Source organism: Oryzias latipes, chromosome 11 (genome assembly GCF_053564925.1).
Source record: "Oryzias latipes strain Hd-rR chromosome 11, Olatipes_Hd-rR_3.1".
In the NCBI taxonomy this organism is placed as follows: domain Eukaryota; kingdom Metazoa; phylum Chordata; class Actinopteri; order Beloniformes; family Adrianichthyidae; genus Oryzias; species Oryzias latipes.
Genome location: NC_136247.1, coordinates 2,248,448 through 2,271,084, shown reverse-complemented (window position 1 = coordinate 2,271,084; position 22,637 = coordinate 2,248,448). Strand labels below are relative to the sequence as shown.

The window sequence follows — 22,637 nt, the reverse complement described above, 5'->3', positions numbered from 1 at the left end:
CGAGACTGCAACTATAGCGCAGTGCGTCGGACTCCTCGTCCATCCTGACATCTTCCAGGACCAGCTTTGGAAAGTGTGAAACTAACAAGTGCTTGCTTGCTCAGAAGGCAAAGATTGAATTGAGAAAAAGGCCCTTTCTTTTTGAACTGAATTGTCAAGCAGGGCGTCTACTGAGGTGTTTTGCTTGTGGAGTAACCAAGATACTCAGTAGTTGCAATGTAGTGGAACTATGTCTGTTGGCAGCGCCAGGACGTTCTTCAGCCTACAGCCCTAGGGAAAGCTTGAGCGTCCATCCAAATTAACAGGCTGTGTGTTGCAGCAGCACAGAAGAGGCCTGTGCTTTGTGTACTTTTGAAGTTCCAAAGCACTTGTCCCACCCACTCTTTGTGTCCACTCTTGCATTTTCATGAGTCTGGGGAAATATTTGGATTTGAATATGAAGTTAAGAAAGTTACATGAGCTGAGGGATGAAAGTACTGAGTAAATTAGCTAACCAGATAGAAGTAAACATGAGACTAGCATTGAAGGAAGGACAGGAGTAATCAAAGCCTCTGGGTGGGCTTGAACCACCAACCTTTCGGTTAACAGCCGAACGCGCTAGCCTATTGCGCCACAGAGACAACATGTGTGGAAAATACCATTCTGATTATAGTGCTTGTTGGTAAATGATGACATGTCATTTCTTATTTGAAATGGACTAAAAAGTCTGTTTGTGAGAGATTGCATTTGAATTGGTTTTTCATGCCACTTCACCCATTGAGGAAACAAAGTGTGCATCCCAGCTCGGCTGTGACCCATCTTCGACATGTTTGTTCAAGTGTGTCAGTTCCTCGTTAGTATAGTGGACAGTATCTCCGCCTGTCACGCGGAAGACCAGGGTTCGATTCCCTGACGGGGAGAGCCCTTTTCTAGTTCAGCCTTCAACTGGCTCCTAGAAAACACATTATCTTGCACCAACCCCTATTTGCTGGTGAAACCTCTATCAACTCCTACACACTCACGGTGGTGTCACAAAAATGGCCGCCTTCTTTGCAAGAATCAACAGGTAATTCATGAACCCCACAATTCTTTGTGACTCAAATATTTATTCTAAATGCACTGTCTGTTTCACAACATTTGTCCACATCTAAAGCTTTAGTGCTTCTGTCCTATATGGCACTTGTCACATTTCTGCTTCTTTTCAAAGACAGCTTTCAAAGAAGGACATGACATTGTTTTCTCACAATTAAGGTTAGGTTTTCTGAGTTTTCTGATAAAGGCAATCAGAAAGGATCGATCAGTCTTTCCGTCATTTCCAGCACATCCGACAACAGTCTCCAAAGAGAAACAGGTCCGTTTTGTCTGAATGACTTGACATCAACCAAGTTTGTTGGTGATGTTGCTTGACAGTAAATATAATGCACTGTTACATTGTTGAGGACAGCTGAGCATAAGCATGACTGCTGGCTGAATGTCAGAAGTTGCATTCAAACAGGTGCCAGTACGAGACTGCAACTATAGCGCAGTGCGTCGGACTCCTCGTCCATCCTGACATCTTCCAGGACCAGCTTTGGAAAGTGTGAAACTAACAAGTGCTTGCTTGCTCAGAAGGCAAAGATTGAATTGAGAAAAAGGCCCTTTCTTTTTGAACTGAATTGTCAAGCAGGGCGTCTACTGAGGTGTTTTGCTTGTGGAGTAACCAAGATACTCAGTAGTTGCAATGTAGTGGAACTATGTCTGTTGGCAGCGCCAGGACGTTCTTCAGCCTACAGCCCTAGGGAAAGCTTGAGCGTCCATCCAAATTAACAGGCTGTGTGTTGCAGCAGCACAGAAGAGGCCTGTGCTTTGTGTACTTTTGAAGTTCCAAAGCACTTGTCCCACCCACTCTTTGTGTCCACTCTTGCATTTTCATGAGTCTGGGGAAATATTTGGATTTGAATATGAAGTTAAGAAAGTTACATGAGCTGAGGGATGAAAGTACTGAGTAAATTAGCTAACCAGATAGAAGTAAACATGAGACTAGCATTGAAGGAAGGACAGGAGTAATCAACGCCTCTGGGTGGGCTTGAACCACCAACCTTTTGGTTAACAGCCGAACGCGCTAGCCTATTGCGCCACAGAGACAACATGTGTGGAAAATACCATTCTGATTATAGTGCTTGTTGGTAAATGATGACATGTCATTTCTTATTTGAAATGGACTAAAAAGTCTGTTTGTGAGAGATTGCATTTGAATTGGTTTTTCATGCCACTTCATCCATTGAGGAAACAAAGTGTGCATCCCAGCTCGTCTGTGACCCGTCTTCGACAATTTTGTTCAAGTGTGTCAGTTCCTCGTTAGTCTAGTGGACAGTATCTCCGCCTGTCACGCGGAAGACCAGGGTTCGATTCCCTGACGGGGAGAGCCCTTTTCTAGTTCAGCCTTCAACTGGCTCCTAGAAAACACATTATCTTGCACCAACCCCTATTTGCTGGTGAAACCTCTATCAACTCCTACACACTCACTGTGGTGTCACAAAAATGGCCGCCTTCTTTGCAAGAATCAACAGGTAATTCATGAACCCCACAATTTTTTGCGACTCAAATATTTATTCTAAATGCACTGTCTGTTTCACAACATTTGTCCACATCTAAAGCTTTAGTGCTTCTGTCCTATATGGCACTTGTCACATTTCTGCTTCTTTTCAAAGACATCTTTCAAAGAAGGACATGACATTGTTTTCTCACAATTAAGGTTAGGTTTTGGTAAGTTCATCAAGATGCCCACTGTGCATTACAGCTAAGTCGTCAGACCGATTGTTCTAATGCAATGACTTGACACTTCTTTCAATAGCATCCAATGACAGCCAGGTAGCCCTTAATCCTCCCGGAACAAGGACAAATACAATTTGTAACTTGTCTGACAAAGACCTAAGAAGTTGTTTCCTTGGTGATGAGATCAATTCTCACCGCCAGGAAATCCCATCTTGTCCTTTTCCATTCACTTTAAAACTGAAAATTCCATGTAATTGAAGTTCTTATAAACAAATACAAAACAAACCACACAGAACCTCAGAAAGAGTTTTCTGATAAAGGCAATCAGAAAGGATTGATCAGTCTTTCCGTCATTTCCAGCACATCCGACAACAGTCTCCAAAGAGAAACAGGTCCGTTTTGTCTGAATGACTTGACATCAACCAAGTTTGTTGGTGATGTTGCTTGACAGTAAATATAATGCACTGTTACATTGTTGAGGACAGCTGAGCATAAGCATGACTGCTGGCTGAATGTCAGAAGTTGCATTCAAACACGTGCCAGTACGAGACTGCAACTATAGCGCAGTGCGTCGGACTCCTCGTCCATCCTGACATCTTCCAGGACCATCTTTGGAAAGTGTGAAACTAACAAGTGCTTGCTTGCTCAGAAGGCAAAGATTGAATTGAGAAAAAGGCCCTTTCTTTTTGAACTGAATTGTCAAGCAGGGCGTCTACTGAGGTGTTTTGCTTGTGGAGTAACCAAGATACTCAGTAGTTGCAATGTAGTGGAACTATGTCTGTTGGCAGCGCCAGGACGTTCTTCAGCCTACAGCCCTAGGGAAAGCTTGAGCGTCCATCCAAATTAACAGGCTGTGTGTTGCAGCAGCACAGAAGAGGCCTGTGCTTTGTGTAGTTTTGAAGTTCCAAAGCACTTGTCCCACCCACTCTTTGTGTCCACTCTTGCATTTTCATGAGTCTGGGGAAATATTTGGATTTGAATATGAAGTTAAGAAAGTTACATGAGCTGAGGGATGAAAGTACTGAGTAAATTAGCTAACCAGATAGAAGTAAACATGAGACTAGCATTGAAGGAAGGACAGGAGTAATCAACGCCTCTGGGTGGGCTTGAACCACCAACCTTTTGGTTAACAGCCGAACGCGCTAGCCTATTGCGCCACAGAGACAACATGTGTGGAAAATACCATTCTGATTATAGTGCTTGTTGGTAAATGATGACATGTCATTTCTTATTTGAAATGGACTAAAAAGTCTGTTTGTGAGAGATTGCATTTGAATTGGTTTTTCATGCCACTTCATCCATTGAGGAAACAAAGTGTGCATCCCAGCTCGTCTGTGACCCATCTTCGACAATTTTGTTCAAGTGTGTCAGTTCCTCGTTAGTCTAGTGGACAGTATCTCCGCCTGTCACGCGGAAGACCAGGGTTCGATTCCCTGACGGGGAGAGCCCTTTTCTAGTTCAGCCTTCAACTGGCTCCTAGAAAACACATTATCTTGCACCAACCCCTATTTGCTGGTGAAACCTCTATCAACTCCTACACACTCACTGTGGTGTCACAAAAATGGCCGCCTTCTTTGCAAGAATCAACAGGTAATTCATGAACCCCACAATTCTTTGCGACTCAAATATTTATTCTAAATGCACTGTCTGTTTCACAACATTTGTCCACATCTAAAGCTTTAGTGCTTCTGTCCTATATGGCACTTGTCACATTTCTGCTTCTTTTCAAAGACATCTTTCAAAGAAGGACATGACATTGTTTTCTCACAATTAAGGTTAGGTTTTGGTAAGTTCATCAAGATGCCCACTGTGCATTACAGCTAAGTCGTCAGACCGATTGTTCTAATGCAATGACTTGACACTTCTTTCAATAGCATCCAATGACAGCCAGGTAGCCCTTAATCCTCCCGGAATAAGGACAAATACAATTTGTAACTTGTCTGACAAAGACCTAAGAAGTTGTTTCCTTGGTGATGAGATCAATTCTCACCGCCAGGAAATCCCATCTTGTCCTTTTCCATTCACTTTAAAACTTAAAATTCCATGTAATTGAAGTTCTTATAAACAAATACAAAACAAACCACACAGAACCTCAGAAAGAGTTTTCTGATAAAGGCAATCAGAAAGGATTGATCAGTCTTTCCGTCATTTCCAGCACATCCGACAACAGTCTCCAAAGAGAAACAGGTCCGTTTTGTCTGAATGACTTGACATCAACCAAGTTTGTTGGTGATGTTGCTTGACAGTAAATATAATGCACTGTTACATTGTTGAGGACAGCTGAGCATAAGCATGACTGCTGGCTGAATGTCAGAAGTTGCATTCAAACACGTGCCAGTACGAGACTGCAACTATAGCGCAGTGCGTCGGACTCCTCGTCCATCCTGACATCTTCCAGGACCAGCTTTGGAAAGTGTGAAACTAACAAGTGCTTGCTTGCTCAGAAGGCAAAGATTGAATTGAGAAAAAGGCCCTTTCTTTTTGAACTGAATTGTCAAGCAGGGCGTCTACTGAGGTGTTTTGCTTGTGGAGTAACCAAGATACTCAGTAGTTGCAATGTAGTGGAACTATGTCTGTTGGCAGCGCCAGGACGTTCTTCAGCCTACAGCCCTAGGGAAAGCTTGAGCGTCCATCCAAATTAACAGGCTGTGTGTTGCAGCAGCACAGAAGAGGCCTGTGCTTTGTGTAGTTTTGAAGTTCCAAAGCACTTGTCCCACCCACTCTTTGTGTCCACTCTTGCATTTTCATGAGTCTGGGGAAATATTTGGATTTGAATATTAAGTTAAGAAAGTTACATGAGCTGAGGGATGAAAGTACTGAGTAAATTAGCTAACCAGATAGAAGTAAACATGAGACTAGCATTGAAGGAAGGACAGGAGTAATCAACGCCTCTGGGTGGGCTTGAACCACCAACCTTTTGGTTAACAGCCGAACGCGCTAGCCTATTGCGCCTCAGAGACAACATGTGTGGAAAATACCATTCTGATTATAGTGCTTGTTGGTAAATGATATGTCATTTCTTATTTGAAATGGACTAAAAAGTCTGTTTGTGAGAGATTGCATTTGAATTGGTTTTTCATGCCACTTCATCCATTGAGGAAACAAAGTGTGCATCCCAGCTCGTCTGTGACCCATCTTCGACATGTTTGTTCAAGTGTGTCAGTTCCTCGTTAGTATAGTGGACAGTATCTCCGCCTGTCACGCGGAAGACCAGGGTTCGATTCCCTGACGGGGAGAGCCCTTTTCTAGTTCAGCCTTCAACTGGCTCCTAGAAAACACATTATCTTGCACCAACCCCTATTTGCTGGTGAAACCTCTATCAACTCCTACACACTCACTGTGGTGTCACAAAAATGGCCGCCTTCTTTGCAAGAATCAACAGGTAATTCATGAACCCCACAATTCTTTGTGACTCAAATATTTATTCTAAATGCACTGTCTGTTTCACAACATTTGTCCACATCTAAAGCTTTAGTGCTTCTGTCCTATATGGCACTTGTCACATTTCTGCTTCTTCTCAAAGACAGCTTTCAAAGAAGGACATGACATTGTTTTCTCACAATTAAGGTTAGGTTTTGGTAAGTTCAACAAGATGCCCACTGTGCATTACAGCTAAGTCGTCAGACCGATTGTTCTAATGCAATGACTTGACACTTCTTTCAATAGCATCCAATGACAGCCAGGTAGCCCTTAATCCTCCCGGAATAAGGACAAATACAATTTGTAACTTGTCTGACAAAGACCTAAGAAGTTGTTTCCTTGGTGATGAGATCAATTCTCACCGCCAGGAAATCCCATCTTGTCCTTTTCCATTCACTTTAAAACTGAAAATTCCATATAATTGAAGTTCTTATAAACAAATACAAAACAAACCACACAGAACCTCAGAAAGAGTTTTCTGATAAAGGCAATCAGAAAGCATTGATCAGTCTTTCCGTCATTTCCAGCACATCCGACAACAGTGTCCAAAGAGAAACAGGTCCGTTTTGTCTGAATGACTTGACATCAACCAAGTTTGTTGGTGATGTTGCTTGACAGTAAATATAATGCACTGTTACATTGTTGAGGACAGCTGAGCATAAGCATGACTGCTGGCTGAATGTCAGAAGTTGCATTCAAACACGTGCCAGTACGAGACTGCAACTATAGCGCAGTGCGTCGGACTCCTCGTCCATCCTGACATCTTCCAGGACCAGCTTTGGAAAGTGTGAAACTAACAAGTGCTTGCTTGCTCAGAAGGCAAAGATTGAATTGAGAAAAAGGCCCTTTCTTTTTGAACTGAATTGTCAAGCAGGGCGTCTACTGAGGTGTTTTGCTTGTGGAGTAACCAAGATACTCAGTAGTTGCAATGTAGTGGAACTATGTCTGTTGGCAGCGCCAGGACGTTCTTCAGCCTACAGCCCTAGGGAAAGCTTGAGCGTCCATCCAAATTAACAGGCTGTGTGTTGCAGCAGCACAGAAGAGGCCTGTGCTTTGTGTACTTTTGAAGTTCCAAAACACTTGTCACACCCACTCTTTGTGTCCACTCTTGCATTTTCATGAGTCTGGGGAAATATTTGGATTTGAATATGAAGTTAAGAAAGTTACATGAGCTGAGGGATGAAAGTACTGAGTAAATTAGCTAACCAGATAGAAGTAAACATGAGACTAGCATTGAAGGAAGGACAGGAGTAATCAAAGCCTCTGGGTGGGCTTGAACCACCAACCTTTCGGTTAACAGCCGAACGCGCTAGCCTATTGCGCCACAGAGACAACATGTGTGGAAAATACCATTCTGATTATAGTGCTTGTTGGTAAATGATGACATGTCATTTCTTATTTGAAATGGACTAAAAAGTCTGTTTGTGAGAGATTGCATTTGAATTGGTTTTTCATGCCACTTCATCCATTGAGGAAACAAAGTGTGCATCCCAGCTCGTCTGTGACCCATCTTCGACATGTTTGTTCAAGTGTGTCAGTTCCTCGTTAGTATAGTGGACAGTATCTCCGCCTGTCACGCGGAAGACCAGGGTTCGATTCCCTGACGGGGAGAGCCCTTTTCTAGTTCAGCCTTCAACTGGCTCCTAGAAAACACATTATCTTGCACCAACCCCTATTTGCTGGTGAAACCTCTATCAACTCCTACACACTCACGGTGGTGTCACAAAAATGGCCGCCTTCTTTGCAAGAATCAACAGGTAATTCATGAACCCCACAATTCTTTGCGACTCAAATATTTATTCTAAATGCACTGTCTGTTTCACAACATTTGTCCACATCTAAAGCTTTAGTGCTTCTGTCCTATATGGCACTTGTCACATTTCTGCTTCTTTTCAAAGACAGCTTTCAAAGAAGGACATGACATTGTTTTCTCACAATTAAGGTTAGGTTTTGGTAAGTTCAACAAGATGCCCACTGTGCATTACAGCTAAGTCGTCAGACCGATTGTTCTAATGCAATGACTTGACACTTCTTTCAATAGCATCCAATGACAGCCAGGTAGCCCTTAATCCTCCCGGAATAAGGACAAATACAATTTGTAACTTGTCTGACAAAGACCTAAGAAGTTGTTTCCTTGGTGATGAGATCAATTCTCACCGCCAGGAAATCCCATCTTGTCCTTTTCCATTCACTTTAAAACTTAAAATTCCATGTAATTGAAGTTCTTATAAACAAATACAAAACAAACCACACAGAACCTCAGAAAGAGTTTTCTGATAAAGGCAATCAGAAAGGATTGATCAGTCTTTCCGTCATTTCCAGCACATCCGACAACAGTCTCCAAAGAGAAACAGGTCCGTTTTGTCTGAATGACTTGACATCAACCAAGTTTGTTGGTGATGTTGCTTGACAGTAAATATAATGCACTGTTACATTGTTGAGGACAGCTGAGCATAAGCATGACTGCTGGCTGAATGTCAGAAGTTGCATTCAAACACGTGCCAGTACGAGACTGCAACTATAGCGCAGTGCGTCGGACTCCTCGTCCATCCTGACATCTTCCAGGACCAGCTTTGGAAAGTGTGAAACCAACAAGTGCTTGCTTGCTCAGAAGGCAAAGATTGAATTGAGAAAAAGGCCCTTTCTTTTTGAACTGAATTGTCAAGCAGGGCGTCTACTGAGGTGTTTTGCTTGTGGAGTAACCAAGATACTCAGTAGTTGCAATGTAGTGGAACTATGTCTGTTGGCAGCGCCAGGACGTTCTTCAGCCTACAGCCCTAGGGAAAGCTTGAGCGTCCATCCAAATTAACAGGCTGTGTGTTGCAGCAGCACAGAAGAGGCCTGTGCTTTGTGTAGTTTTGAAGTTCCAAAGCACTTGTCCCACCCACTCTTTGTGTCCACTCTTGCATTTTCATGAGTCTGGGGAAATATTTGGATTTGAATATGAAGTTAAGAAAGTTACATGAGCTGAGGGATGAAAGTACTGAGTAAATTAGCTAACCAGATAGAAGTAAACATGAGACTAGCATTGAAGGAAGGACAGGAGTAATCAACGCCTCTGGGTGGGCTTGAACCACCAACCTTTTGGTTAACAGCCGAACGCGCTAGCCTATTGCGCCTCAGAGACAACATGTGTGGAAAATACCATTCTGATTATAGTGCTTGTTGGTAAATGATATGTCATTTCTTATTTGAAATGGACTAAAAAGTCTGTTTGTGAGAGATTGCATTTGAATTGGTTTTTCATGCCACTTCATCCATTGAGGAAACAAAGTGTGCATCCCAGCTCGTCTGTGACCCATCTTCGACATGTTTGTTCAAGTGTGTCAGTTCCTCGTTAGTATAGTGGACAGTATCTCCGCCTGTCACGCGGAAGCCCAGGGTTCGATTCCCTGACGGGGAGAGCCCTATTCTAGTTCAGCCTTCAACTGGCTCCTAGAAAACACATTATCTTGCACCAACCCCTATTTGCTGGTGAAACCTCTATCAACTCCTACACACTCACTGTGGTGTCACAAAAATGGCCGCCTTCTTTGCAAGAATCAACAGGTAATTCATGAACCCCACAATTCTTTGTGACTCAAATATTTATTCTAAATGCACTGTCTGTTTCACAACATTTGTCCACATCTAAAGCTTTAGTGCTTCTGTCCTATATGGCACTTGTCACATTTCTGCTTCTTTTCAAAGACAGCTTTCAAAGAAGGACATGACATTGTTTTCTCACAATTAAGGTTAGGTTTTGGTAAGTTCAACAAGATGCCCACTGTGCATTACAGCTAAGTCGTCAGACCGATTGTTCTAATGCAATGACTTGACACTTCTTTCAATAGCATCCAATGACAGCCAGGTAGCCCTTAATCCTCCCTGAATAAGGACAAATACAATTTGTAACTTGTCTGACAAAGACCTAAGAAGTTGTTTCCTTGGTGATGAGATCAATTCTCACCGCCAGGAAATCCCATCTTGTCCTTTTCCATTCACTTTAAAACTGAAAATTCCATATAATTGAAGTTCTTATAAACAAATACAAAACAAACCACACAGAACCTCAGAAAGAGTTTTCTGATAAAGGCAATCAGAAAGCATTGATCAGTCTTTCCGTCATTTCCAGCACATCCGACAACAGTGTCCAAAGAGAAACAGGTCCGTTTTGTCTGAATGACTTGACATCAACCAAGTTTGTTGGTGATGTTGCTTGACAGTAAATATAATGCACTGTTACATTGTTGAGGACAGCTGAGCATAAGCATGACTGCTGGCTGAATGTCAGAAGTTGCATTCAAACACGTGCCAGTACGAGACTGCAACTATAGCGCAGTGCGTCGGACTCCTCGTCCATCCTGACATCTTCCAGGACCAGCTTTGGAAAGTGTGAAACTAACAAGTGCTTGCTTGCTCAGAAGGCAAAGATTGAATTGAGAAAAAGGCCCTTTCTTTTTGAACTGAATTTTCAAGCAGGGCGTCTACTGAGGTGTTTTGCTTGTGGAGTAACCAAGATACTCAGCAGTTGCAATGTAGTGGAACTATGTCTGTTGGCAGCGCCAGGACGTTCTTCAGCCTACAGCCCTAGGGAAAGCTTGAGCGTCCATCCAAATTAACAGGCTGTGTGTTGCAGCAGCACAGAAGAGGCCTGTGCTTTGTGTACTTTTGAAGTTCCAAAGCACTTGTCCCACCCACTCTTTGTGTCCACTCTTGCATTTTCATGAGTCTGGGGAAATATTTGGATTTGAATATGAAGTTAAGAAAGTTACATGAGCTGAGGGATGAAAGTACTGAGTAAATTAGCTAACCAGATAGAAGTAAACATGAGACTAGCATTGAAGGAAGGACAGGAGTAATCAACGCCTCTGGGTGGGCTTGAACCACCAACCTTTTGGTTAACAGCCGAACGCGCTAGCCTATTGCGCCACAGAGACAACATGTGTGGAAAATACCATTCTGATTATAGTGCTTGTTGGTAAATGATGACATGTCATTTCTTATTTGAAATGGACTAAAAAGTCTGTTTGTGAGAGATTGCATTTGAATTGGTTTTTCATGCCACTTCATCCATTGAGGAAACAAAGTGTGCATCCCAGCTCGTCTGTGACCCATCTTCGACATGTTTGTTCAAGTGTGTCAGTTCCTCGTTAGTATAGTGGACAGTATCTCCGCCTGTCACGCGGAAGACCAGGGTTCGATTCCCTGACGGGGAGAGCCCTTTTCCAGTTCAGCCTTCAACTGGCTCCTAGAAAACACATTATCTTGCACCAACCCCTATTTGCTGGTGAAACCTCTATCAACTCCTACACACTCACTGTGGTGTCACAAAAATGGCCGCCTTCTTTGCAAGAATCAACAGGTAATTCATGAACCCCACAATTCTTTGCGACTCAAATATTTATTCTAAATGCACTGTCTGTTTCACAACATTTGTCCACATCTAAAGCTTTAGTGCTTCTGTCCTATATGGCACTTGTCACATTTCTGCTTCTTTTCAAAGACAGCTTTCAAAGAAGGACATGACATTGTTTTCTCACAATTAAGGTTAGGTTTTGGTAAGTTCAACAAGATGCCCACTGTGCATTACAGCTAAGTCGTCAGACCGATTGTTCTAATGCAATGACTTGACACTTCTTTCAATAGCATCCAATGACAGCCAGGTAGCCCTTAATCCTCCCGGAATAAGGACAAATACAATTTGTAACTTGTCTGACAAAGACCTAAGAAGTTGTTTCCTTGGTGATGAGATCAATTCTCACCGCCAGGAAATCCCATCTTGTCCTTTTCCATTCACTTTAAAACTGAAAATTCCATGTAATTGAAGTTCTTATAAACAAATACAAAACAAACCACACAGAACCTCAGAAAGAGTTTTCTGATAAAGGCAATCAGAAAGGATTGATCAGTCTTTCCGTCATTTCCAGCACATCCGACAACAGTCTCCAAAGAGAAACAGGTCCGTTTTGTCTGAATGACTTGACATCAACCAAGTTTGTTGGTGATGTTGCTTGACAGTAAATATAATGCACTGTTACATTGTTGAGGACAGCTGAGCATAAGCATGACTGCTGGCTGAATGTCAGAAGTTGCATTCAAACACGTGCCAGTACGAGACTGCAACTATAGCGCAGTGCGTCGGACTCCTCGTCCATCCTGACATCTTCCAGGACCAGCTTTGGAAAGTGTGAAACCAACAAGTGCTTGCTTGCTCAGAAGGCAAAGATTGAATTGAGAAAAAGGCCCTTTCTTTTTGAACTGAATTGTCAAGCAGGGCGTCTACTGAGGTGTTTTGCTTGTGGAGTAACCAAGATACTCAGTAGTTGCAATGTAGTGGAACTATGTCTGTTGGCAGCGCCAGGACGTTCTTCAGCCTACAGCCCTAGGGAAAGCTTGAGCGTCCATCCAAATTAACAGGCTGTGTGTTGCAGCAGCACAGAAGAGGCCTGTGCTTTGTGTACTTTTGAAGTTCCAAAGCACTTGTCCCACCCACTCTTTGTGTCCACTCTTGCATTTTCATGAGTCTGGGGAAATATTTGGATTTGAATATTAAGTTAAGAAAGTTACATGAGCTGAGGGATGAAAGTACTGAGTAAATTAGCTAACCAGATAGAAGTAAACATGAGACTAGCATTGAAGGAAGGACAGGAGTAATCAACGCCTCTGGGTGGGCTTGAACCACCAACCTTTTGGTTAACAGCCGAACGCGCTAGCCTATTGCGCCACAGAGACAACATGTGTGGAAAATACCATTCTGATTATAGTGCTTGTTGGTAAATGATATGTCATTTCTTATTTGAAATGGACTAAAAAGTCTGTTTGTGAGAGATTGCATTTGAATTGGTTTTTCATGCCACTTCATCCATTGAGGAAACAAAGTGTGCATCCCAGCTCGTCTGTGACCCATCTTCGACATGTTTGTTCAAGTGTGTCAGTTCCTCGTTAGTATAGTGGACAGTATCTCCGCCTGTCACGCGGGGGCCAGCCGTATATACCTGTAACACGGAACAGCCAATCAAATTGCAGCTTCTGCAGCACAGGCAGCCAATCAAATTGTGGCTTGTGGAATGCTTTCCAAGGTGATGAAATCCTTTGGTACCGAGTTCGAGCCCCGGTTAGAGTGATGTCAGTCAGAAGTTAGGGTATAATAAATGTTTTAATGTTAAACTGAAAATGACATTTCATAATTATTGTTTTCTACTTCCATCTTTCCTTGTGCCTAAAAACAGTCATTTCAATTTCAACCATGCTTTATTAAGATATCAACAAGCAATAAATAAATAAACAGTATTTAACACAAAACGTTCAACCATGTATCTACAATTAAAGGGCAGAAGGATTTAAATATGCAAAAATTAATACAAGTAATTTAAAGATGTAAAATGAATTGAGGTAGAAGTAAATATTGTTGCTTTTTCTAAACAATTCAAGAACAAAACTGTAAGAAAATTGTATTCACAAAATAGATTTCACAAACTAAATTACAAATATTTTCACATTGAAGGATAAAATCAGGAGTTCTATCATAATCAGTGTGTGACCATGAATGCAGCCTTTAACTCTCTGTCAAAAAATGGACTGACAGCAAAGTCTGCAAATGGGATTCTGGGGTTGGTAAGGACTTCTGCTGCATAGATCTAGTGTACCTTTTTGGAGCAGTAGAGGTATTTTACATCCCCAGACAGATAAATGAACAGAAGATCCATCCTCAAAGTAACAAGGCTGCCCACAAGCAAGACAGTTGTGTATCATCTTTTTTCCAGGTTTCTGCTGTTGTTGCTGCAGACCTACAATCTCCTTCACCATTATTTCAACGTCGGTCTGAGTTAGAGGAGCTTCGTCTGGTTTAAGCATGAGGGAGAGTCACAACTGGCACAGTGACAGTTTCACTTCCTTGAGTGAGTTTATACCACAGCTGCTGGGTCTCCAAAGGTTTTACGGTAAATGATGTTCTGAGGTGGGATACGCCACAAGCAGATCATATTCATTGCAGGTCTCACAGGTGGACACCCGGGCCACAGTCCTAAGGCCTCCATCTCTGTTTTCATCCAGATCCTCTGCTGGGGAGATCAGTTCCAGCTTCTAACATCTTGGTCATAAGATGGAAGTGGTGGAGCAGCAGGCGTTGGCTGAAAGTGAGCAGGAGGAGGAGCTGCAGACTGAGCTGAGGGTCTTCCAACGACTGCTGGAAAAATAAAAAAATAACATGAGTTGTTGAATAAAATATTATCTCAAAGTCCAAATGAATACAGTACTTTGCATTTTTGTCAAAGTTAATGCACTGACTGTAGGTTTTATCCTGGACACTTTGAGGCAGTTCCAAGGCGAGGAACTCTGGTGGTACTGGCAGAGGAGTCTTCACTGGAGCAGAAGAAACTGGTGGAAAAAGACAGTCAGAAACAGACAGGACGCTGCAGCAGAGTAAAGCTGACAAATGATCCTCAACACTCACCTGCATGTGTGGCAGCAGGACAGCTGGACTTCTCAGGCTGGTCTGGATTCAGATCAACAGAAATATCCATCACTAAAGCCCAAAGTATTTAGAGTTCTTTGTTAGTAATTGTGCAAAACACTCAAAACCATCTAAGAAAACATGCTCAATAGAACAGGTGTGGTATGAAAATCAATAAATGAATAATTATTTTCCTTTTTTAATATTTTGATTGACCAGGAAAGGTACCATTATGATGTAATAATCCATGTGTAACCACTTTACTCTGACGTGTTAAGACATGTACTTTTGTTGTAATTCTGCTTTTTAAGACTGGTTTCTTTCAATCACTTTCATGAGAAACTCGTGCAAATAAAATATTTCTGAATTTACCCTCAACGACGAACAATGAATACCTTCAGCATCACAAAAGCAATCACACAAAACACCTGCATTAGAACAGAACGTGGCCAACCAGCAAACAGAGGAAAGGAAAAGGTGATCCTGGTTTACGACAGAACCATCAGGTACCAGCGACAGCAGCAGCAGCAGCTAGACCTTTACTCAGTGAACCTGCAAGAAAATAAAGTAAACATATGAATATGCATCTATTTGAACAGACACATTTAAAAGTGCTGAGTGTAAAGAAAGGAGTGATCTAAGACTAACATGTAGTCTAGTATCAGTTTTTCAACTACTAGTACTACTATTCTCCATACAGAAACATAATCAACATGTGATACATGTTGGTGTTGCTCACTTGGCTGGGTTGGGATTGTTTCTAAACACGTTGGTCCTGTCATCTTCTTCACTACATGTCCCTGCTCTTTAGTAAAAGAAATAAGAAAACAGGTTGGAATCAGAAGTAGTAATTAACACTCAGTGTGTACTTCTGTGTGATTTAATTTTACCTTGTAAAGGGAGGAGTTTGGATGGAGAGACATAGAGCATCATTCTCTCCAACTCTTCATCATCTTCCATCTCTAAAGAAGACACTGAAAAGATGGGAAACATCATTTCTACCATATTTACTAACGTCAGCATGAACGTCTAGTCTGCCACAGACCTGGAAGACTAGAAGAAGGTTTAGGAAGAGCAGGTTCTGAAGAGCTCTGAGTCTGAGCCTCTTTCTTCTTCAGGTACTGCTGGAGCAGGAACATTTTGCTGCCTGAAACACACTGTTTCCTGAGGATAAATGATGCACATCCATCTTCTCTTCTCTACCAGACATCCCTCCAGGTCTTCTTAGAATGCACACCAAATCCAACCAGCTGGTTGTCCTCACTACTTGAAGGTGGCTCCACTGATCTTTCAGCTAAACAGTTCCTCAAATCTTTAATTTTGCATATTCCTGCTATGCAATATACCTGCATACATATAATCCATTAAATTGATCATAAAGTACTGTAACCCCTGTTGTGCATTATAAAAATAGCATAGAAAATGTAATGTAACCCCTGTTCACCTCCACACTACCTTGGGTAAAAAAAAAAAAGGCTTTGAAAACACACACACAAACACACACACAAAACTGCTCAAAGTTTCTAGTTAGACATTCTTCTCATCCAGCTGTTATCCTCACCGCTGGAGTTTCATGTTCAACAATGACGGAAAGAGAAATGTCTTCAGATTAGATACTTTGTCTTGTACATTTTTTTTTACTTACATCAGACTTTAACTTGACTTTAACTTGTTGTGCTCTTGTGTTTTAACAGCGATCGGATCAAATCTGGCCGCAGGATTGTTGTTGTTTTCTCTTCCTGAAGGCTCTTCCTGTAAAATCCTTACTACTAAGGCGATGTGGAAACAGCGCCCCCAAAATCCCGCTAGTGGTGAAAAAGTAAATTACATCCGTAGTGTTAAGAACTACCATAGAGAATGAATGAGAAAAGTTAAGAGAGTTAAGCTTAACCATTTTCGGCTCCCGCGCGGGAGACCAGGGTTCGATTCCCTGACGGGGAGAGCCCTTTTCTAGTTCAGCCTTCAACTGGCTCCTAGAAAACACATTATCTTGCACCAACCCCTATTTGCTGGTGAAACCTCTATCAACTCCTACACACTCACTGTGGTGTCACAAAAATGGCCGCCTTCTTTGCAAGAATCAACAGGTAATTCATGAACCCCACAATTCTTTGTGACTCAAATATTTATTCTAAATGCACTGTCTGTTTCACAACATTTGTCCACATCTAAAGCTTTAGTGCTTCTGTCCTATATGGCACTTGTCACATTTCTGCTTCTTTTCAAAGACAGCTTTCAAAGAAGGACATGACATTGTTTTCTCACAATTAAGGTTAGGTTTTGGTAAGTTCAACAAGATGCCCACTGTGCATTACAGCTAAGTCGTCAGACCGATTGTTCTAATGCAATGACTTGACACCTCTTTCAATAGCATCCAATGACAGCCAGGTAGCCCTTAATCCTCCCGGAATAAGGACAAATACAATTTGTAACTTGTCTGACAAAGACCTAAGAAGTTGTTTCCTTGGTGATGAGATCAATTCTCACCGCCAGGAAATCCCATCTTGTCCTTTTCCTTTCACTTTAAAACTGAAAATTCCATATAATTGAAGTTCTTATAAACAAATACAAAACAAACCACACAGAACCTCAGAAAGAGTTTTCTGATAAAGGCAATCAGAAAGGATTGATCAGTCTTTCCGTCATTTCCAGCACATCCGACAACAGTCTCCAAAGAGAAACAGGTCCGTTTTGTCTGAATGACTTGACATCAACCAAGTTTGTTGGTGATGTTGCTTGACAGTAAATATAATGCACTGTTACATTGTTGAGGACAGCTGAGCATAAGCATGACTGCTGGCTGAATGTCAGAAGTTGCATTCAAACACGTGCCAGTACGAGACTGCAACTATAGCGCAGTGCGTCGGACTCCTCGTCCATCCTGACATCTTCCAGGACCAGCTTTGGAAAGTGTGAAACTAACAAGTGCTTGCTTGCTCAGAAGGCAAAGATTGAATTGAGAAAAAGGCCCTTTCTTTTTGAACTGAATTGTCAAGCAGGGCGTCTACTGAGGTGTTTTGCTTGTGGAGTAACCAAGATACTCAGTAGTTGCAATGTAGTGGAACTATGTCTGTTGGCAGCGCCAGGACGTTCTTCAGCCTACAGCCCTAGGGAAAGCTTGAGCGTCCATCCAAATTAACAGGCTGTGTGTTGCAGCAGCACAGAAGAGGCCTGTGCTTTGTGTACTTTTGAAGTTCCAAAGCACTTGTCCCACCCACTCTTTGTGTCCACTCTTGCATTTTCATGAGTCTGGGGAAATATTTGGATTTGAATATTAAGTTAAGAAAGTTACATGAGCTGAGGGATGAAAGTACTGAGTAAATTAGCTAACCAGATAGAAGTAAACATGAGACTAGCATTGAAGGAAGGACAGGAGTAATCAACGCCTCTGGGTGGGCTTGAACCACCAACCTTTTGGTTAACAGCCGAACGCGCTAGCCTATTGCGCCACAGAGACAACATGTGTGGAAAATACCATTCTGATTATAGTGCTTGTTGGTAAATGATATGTCATTTCTTATTTGAAATGGACTAAAAAGTCTGTTTGTGAGAGATTGCATTTGAATTGGTTTTTCATGCCACTTCATCCATTGAGGAAACAAAGTGTGCATCCCAGCTCGTCTGTGACCCATCTTCGACATGTTTGTTCAAGTGTGTCAGTTCCTCGTTAGTATAGTGGACAGTATCTCCGCCTGTCACGCGGAAGACCAGGGTTCGATTCCCTGACGGGGAGAGCCCTTTTCTAGTTCAGCCTTCAACTGGCTCCTAGAAAACACATTATCTTGCACCAACCCCTATTTGCTGGTGAAACCTCTATCAACTCCTACACACTCACTGTGGTGTCACAAAAATGGCCGCCTTCTTTGCAAGAATCAACAGGTAATTCATGAACCCCACAATTCTTTGTGACTCAAATATTTATTCTAAATGCACTGTCTGTTTCACAACATTTGTCCACATCTAAAGCTTTAGTGCTTCTGTCCTATATGGCACTTGTCACATTTCTGCTTCTTTTCAAAGACAGCTTTCAAAGAAGGACATGACATTGTTTTCTCACAATTAAGGTTAGGTTTTGGTAAGTTCAACAAGATGCCCACTGTGCATTACAGCTAAGTCGTCAGACCGATTGTTCTAATGCAATGACTTGACACCTCTTTCAATAGCATCCAATGACAGCCAGGTAGCCCTTAATCCTCCCGGAATAAGGACAAATACAATTTGTAACTTGTCTGACAAAGACCTAAGAAGTTGTTTCCTTGGTGATGAGATCAATTCTCACCGCCAGGAAATCCCATCTTGTCCTTTTCCATTCACTTTAAAACTGAAAATTCCATATAATTGAAGTTCTTATAAACAAATACAAAACAAACCACACAGAACCTCAGAAAGAGTTTTCTGATAAAGGCAATCAGAAAGGATTGATCAGTCTTTCCGTCATTTCCAGCACATCCGACAACAGTCTCCAAAGAGAAACAGGTCCGTTTTGTCTGAATGACTTGACATCAACCAAGTTTGTTGGTGATGTTGCTTGACAGTAAATATAATGCACTGTTACATTGTTGAGGACAGCTGAGCATAAGCATGACTGCTGGCTGAATGTCAGAAGTTGCATTCAAACACGTGCCAGTACGAGACTGCAACTATAGCGCAGTGCGTCGGACTCCTCGTCCATCCTGACGTCTTCCAGGACCAGCTTTGGAAAGTGTGAAACCAACAAGTGCTTGCTTGCTCAGAAGGCAAAGATTGAATTGAGAAAAAGGCCCTTTCTTTTTGAACTGAATTTTCAAGCAGGGCGTCTACTGAGGTGTTTTGCTTGTGGAGTAACCAAGATACTCAGCAGTTGCAATGTAGTGGAACTATGTCTGTTGGCAGCGCCAGGACGTTCTTCAGCCTACAGCCCTAGGGAAAGCTTGAGCGTCCATCCAAATTAACAGGCTGTGTGTTGCAGCAGCACAGAAGAGGCCTGTGCTTTGTGTACTTTTGAAGTTCCAAAGCACTTGTCCCACCCACTCTTTGTGTCCACTCTTGCATTTTCATGAGTCTGGGGAAATATTTGGATTTGAATATGAAGTTAAGAAAGTTACATGAGCTGAGGGATGAAAGTACTGAGTAAATTAGCTAACCAGATAGAAGTAAACATGAGACTAGCATTGAAGGAAGGACAGGAGTAATCAACGCCTCTGGGTGGGCTTGAACCACCAACCTTTTGGTTAACAGCCGAACGCGCTAGCCTATTGCGCCACAGAGACAACATGTGTGGAAAATACCATTCTGATTATAGTGCTTGTTGGTAAATGATGACATGTCATTTCTTATTTGAAATGGACTAAAAAGTCTGTTTGTGAGAGATTGCATTTGAATTGGTTTTTCATGCCACTTCATCCATTGAGGAAACAAAGTGTGCATCCCAGCTCGTCTGTGACCCATCTTCGACATGTTTTTTCAAGTGTGTCAGTTCCTCGTTAGTATAGTGGACAGTATCTCCGCCTGTCACGCGGAAGACCAGGGTTCGATTCCCTGACGGGGAGAGCCCTTTTCTAGTTCAGCCTTCAACTGGCTCCTAGAAAACACATTATCTTGCACCAACCCCTATTTGCTGGTGAAACCTCTATCAACTCCTACACACTCACTGTGGTGTCACAAAAATGGCCGCCTTCTTTGCAAGAATCAACAGGTAATTCATGAACCCCACAATTCTTTGCGACTCAAATATTTATTCTAAATGCACTGTCTGTTTCACAACATTTGTCCACATCTAAAGCTTTAGTGCTTCTGTCCTATATGGCACTTGTCACATTTCTGCTTCTTTTCAAAGACAGCTTTCAAAGAAGGACATGACATTGTTTTCTCACAATTAAGGTTAGGTTTTGGTAAGTTCATCAAGATGCCCACTGTGCATTACAGCTAAGTCGTCAGACCGATTGTTCTAATGCAATGACTTGACACTTCTTTCAATAGCATCCAATGACAGCCAGGTAGCCCTTAATCCTCCCGGAATAAGGACAAATACAATTTGTAACTTGTCTGACAAAGACCTAAGAAGTTGTTTCCTTGGTGATGAGATCAATTCTCACCGCCAGGAAATCCCATCTTGTCCTTTTCCATTCACTTTAAAACTGAAAATTCCATGTAATTGAAGTTCTTATAAACAAATACAAAACAAACCACACAGAACCTCAGAAAGAGTTTTCTGATAAAGGCAATCAGAAAGGATTGATCAGTCTTTCCGTCATTTCCAGCACATCCGACAACAGTCTCCAAAGAGAAACAGGTCAGTTTTGTCTGAATGACTTGACATCAACCAAGTTTGTTGGTGATGTTGCTTGACAGTAAATATAATGCACTGTTACATTGTTGAGGACAGCTGAGCATAAGCATGACTGCTGGCTGAATGTCAGAAGTTGCATTCAAACACGTGCCAGTACGAGACTGCAACTATAGCGCAGTGCGTCGGACTCCTCGTCCATCCTGACGTCTTCCAGGACCAGCTTTGGAAAGTGTGAAACCAACAAGTGCTTGCTTGCTCAGAAGGCAAAGATTGAATTGAGAAAAAGGCCCTTTCTTTTTGAACTGAATTGTCAAGCAGGGCGTCTACTGAGGTGTTTTGCTTGTGGAGTAACCAAGATACTCAGTAGTTGCAATGTAGTGGAACTATGTCTGTTGGCAGTGCCAGGACGTTCTTCAGCCTACAGCCCTAGGGAAAGCTTGAGCGTCCATCCAAATTAACAGGCTGTGTGTTGCAGCAGCACAGAAGAGGCCTGTGCTTTGTGTACTTTTGAAGCTCCAAAGCACTTGTCCCACCCACTCTTTGTGTCCACTCTTGCATTTTCATGAGTCTGGGGAAATATTTGGATTTGAATATGAAGTTAAGAAAGTCACATGAGCTGAGGGATGAAAGTACTGAGTAAATTAGCTAACCAGATAGAAGTAAACATGAGACTAGCATTGAAGGAAGGACAGGAGTAAACAACGCCTCTGGGTGGGCTCGAACCACCAACCTTTCGGTTAACAGCCGAACGCGCTAGCCTATTGCGCCACAGAGACAACATGTGTGGAAAATACCATTCTGATTATAGTGCTTGTTGGTAAATGATGACATGTCATTTCTTATTTGAAATGGACTAAAAAGTCTGTTTGTGAGAGATTGCATTTGAATTGGTTTTTCATGCCACTTCATCCATTGAGGAAACAAAGTGTGCATCCCAGCTCGTCTGTGACCCGTCTTCGACATGTTTGTTCAAGTGTGTCAGTTCCTCGTTAGTATAGTGGACAGTATCTCCGCCTGTCACGCGGAAGACCAGGGTTCGATTCCCTGACGGGGAGAGCCCTTTTCTAGTTCAGCCTTCAACTGGCTCCTAGAAAACACATTATCTTGCACCAACCCCTATTTGCTGGTGAAACCTCTATCAACTCCTACACACTCACTGTGGTGTCACAAAAATGGCCGCCTTCTTTGCAAGAATCAACAGGTAATTCATGAACCCCACAATTCTTTGCGACTCAAATATTTATTCTAAATGCACTGTCTGTTTCACAACATTTGTCCACATCTAAAGCTTTAGTGCTTCTGTCCTATATGGCACTTGTCACATTTCTGCTTCTTTTCAAAGACAGCTTTCAAAGAAGGACATGACATTGTTTTCTCACAATTAAGGTTAGGTTTTGGTAAGTTCAACAAGATGCCCACTGTGCATTACAGCTAAGTCGTCAGACCGATTGTTCTAATGCAATGACTTGACACCTCTTTCAATAGCATCCAATGACAGCCAGGTAGCCCTTAATCCTCCCGGAATAAGGACAAATACAATTTGTAACTTGTCTGACAAAGACCTAAGAAGTTGTTTCCTTGGTGATGAGATCAATTCTCACCGCCAGGAAATCCCATCTTGTCCTTTTCCATTCACTTTAAAACTGAAAATTCCATATAATTGAAGTTCTTATAAACAAATACAAAACAAACCACACAGAACCTCAGAAAGAGTTTTCTGATAAAGGCAATCAGAAAGGATTGATCAGTCTTTCCGTCATTTCCAGCACATCCGACAACAGT

General features: G+C 42.1%; 1 long non-coding RNA gene and 19 other non-coding genes across 21 annotated transcripts; 10 read left to right on the top strand and 10 right to left on the bottom strand.

Moving 5' to 3' along the window:
- Positions 1-546: 546 nt before the first annotated feature.
- trnan-guu (transfer RNA asparagine (anticodon GUU)) lies at positions 547-620 on the bottom strand. The gene has a single exon. It is a non-coding gene; the product is annotated as a tRNA-Asn (tRNA).
- Positions 621-827: 207 nt separating this feature from the next.
- On the top strand, positions 828-899 carry trnad-guc (transfer RNA aspartic acid (anticodon GUC)). Its single transcript has one exon. It is a non-coding gene; the product is annotated as a tRNA-Asp (tRNA).
- A 1,130-nt stretch (positions 900-2,029) lies between these two features.
- Positions 2,030-2,103, bottom strand: trnan-guu (transfer RNA asparagine (anticodon GUU)). Its single transcript has one exon. It is a non-coding gene; the product is annotated as a tRNA-Asn (tRNA).
- Positions 2,104-2,310: 207 nt separating this feature from the next.
- Positions 2,311-2,382, top strand: trnad-guc (transfer RNA aspartic acid (anticodon GUC)). Its single transcript has one exon. It is a non-coding gene; the product is annotated as a tRNA-Asp (tRNA).
- Positions 2,383-3,824: 1,442 nt separating this feature from the next.
- Positions 3,825-3,898, bottom strand: trnan-guu (transfer RNA asparagine (anticodon GUU)). The gene has a single exon. It is a non-coding gene; the product is annotated as a tRNA-Asn (tRNA).
- A 207-nt stretch (positions 3,899-4,105) lies between these two features.
- On the top strand, positions 4,106-4,177 carry trnad-guc (transfer RNA aspartic acid (anticodon GUC)). Its single transcript has one exon. It is a non-coding gene; the product is annotated as a tRNA-Asp (tRNA).
- A 1,720-nt stretch (positions 4,178-5,897) lies between these two features.
- Positions 5,898-5,969, top strand: trnad-guc (transfer RNA aspartic acid (anticodon GUC)). The gene has a single exon. It is a non-coding gene; the product is annotated as a tRNA-Asp (tRNA).
- Positions 5,970-7,411: 1,442 nt separating this feature from the next.
- On the bottom strand, positions 7,412-7,485 carry trnan-guu (transfer RNA asparagine (anticodon GUU)). The gene has a single exon. It is a non-coding gene; the product is annotated as a tRNA-Asn (tRNA).
- Positions 7,486-7,692: 207 nt separating this feature from the next.
- trnad-guc (transfer RNA aspartic acid (anticodon GUC)) lies at positions 7,693-7,764 on the top strand. Its single transcript has one exon. It is a non-coding gene; the product is annotated as a tRNA-Asp (tRNA).
- A 1,720-nt stretch (positions 7,765-9,484) lies between these two features.
- On the top strand, positions 9,485-9,556 carry trnad-guc (transfer RNA aspartic acid (anticodon GUC)). Its single transcript has one exon. It is a non-coding gene; the product is annotated as a tRNA-Asp (tRNA).
- Positions 9,557-10,998: 1,442 nt separating this feature from the next.
- Positions 10,999-11,072, bottom strand: trnan-guu (transfer RNA asparagine (anticodon GUU)). Its single transcript has one exon. It is a non-coding gene; the product is annotated as a tRNA-Asn (tRNA).
- A 207-nt stretch (positions 11,073-11,279) lies between these two features.
- trnad-guc (transfer RNA aspartic acid (anticodon GUC)) lies at positions 11,280-11,351 on the top strand. The gene has a single exon. It is a non-coding gene; the product is annotated as a tRNA-Asp (tRNA).
- Positions 11,352-12,793: 1,442 nt separating this feature from the next.
- On the bottom strand, positions 12,794-12,867 carry trnan-guu (transfer RNA asparagine (anticodon GUU)). The gene has a single exon. It is a non-coding gene; the product is annotated as a tRNA-Asn (tRNA).
- Positions 12,868-13,272: 405 nt separating this feature from the next.
- Positions 13,273-16,367, bottom strand: LOC144995529 (uncharacterized). 2 transcript variants are annotated; one of them, XR_013659092.1, is made up of 7 exons: positions 16,233-16,367; positions 15,633-15,744; positions 15,478-15,561; positions 15,327-15,392; positions 14,588-15,139; positions 14,422-14,511; positions 13,273-14,317 (listed from the first exon to the last, which is right to left on the bottom strand). It is a non-coding gene; the product is annotated as an uncharacterized LOC144995529 (long non-coding RNA). The 2 variants fall into 2 exon arrangements; XR_013659091.1 differs by lacking the exon at positions 16,233-16,367 and having other exon boundaries at positions 15,633-15,971.
- Positions 16,368-17,970: 1,603 nt separating this feature from the next.
- trnan-guu (transfer RNA asparagine (anticodon GUU)) lies at positions 17,971-18,044 on the bottom strand. Its single transcript has one exon. It is a non-coding gene; the product is annotated as a tRNA-Asn (tRNA).
- Positions 18,045-18,248: 204 nt separating this feature from the next.
- On the top strand, positions 18,249-18,320 carry trnad-guc (transfer RNA aspartic acid (anticodon GUC)). Its single transcript has one exon. It is a non-coding gene; the product is annotated as a tRNA-Asp (tRNA).
- A 1,442-nt stretch (positions 18,321-19,762) lies between these two features.
- trnan-guu (transfer RNA asparagine (anticodon GUU)) lies at positions 19,763-19,836 on the bottom strand. Its single transcript has one exon. It is a non-coding gene; the product is annotated as a tRNA-Asn (tRNA).
- Positions 19,837-20,043: 207 nt separating this feature from the next.
- Positions 20,044-20,115, top strand: trnad-guc (transfer RNA aspartic acid (anticodon GUC)). The gene has a single exon. It is a non-coding gene; the product is annotated as a tRNA-Asp (tRNA).
- Positions 20,116-21,557: 1,442 nt separating this feature from the next.
- On the bottom strand, positions 21,558-21,631 carry trnan-guu (transfer RNA asparagine (anticodon GUU)). Its single transcript has one exon. It is a non-coding gene; the product is annotated as a tRNA-Asn (tRNA).
- A 207-nt stretch (positions 21,632-21,838) lies between these two features.
- trnad-guc (transfer RNA aspartic acid (anticodon GUC)) lies at positions 21,839-21,910 on the top strand. The gene has a single exon. It is a non-coding gene; the product is annotated as a tRNA-Asp (tRNA).
- Positions 21,911-22,637: the final 727 nt, after the last annotated feature.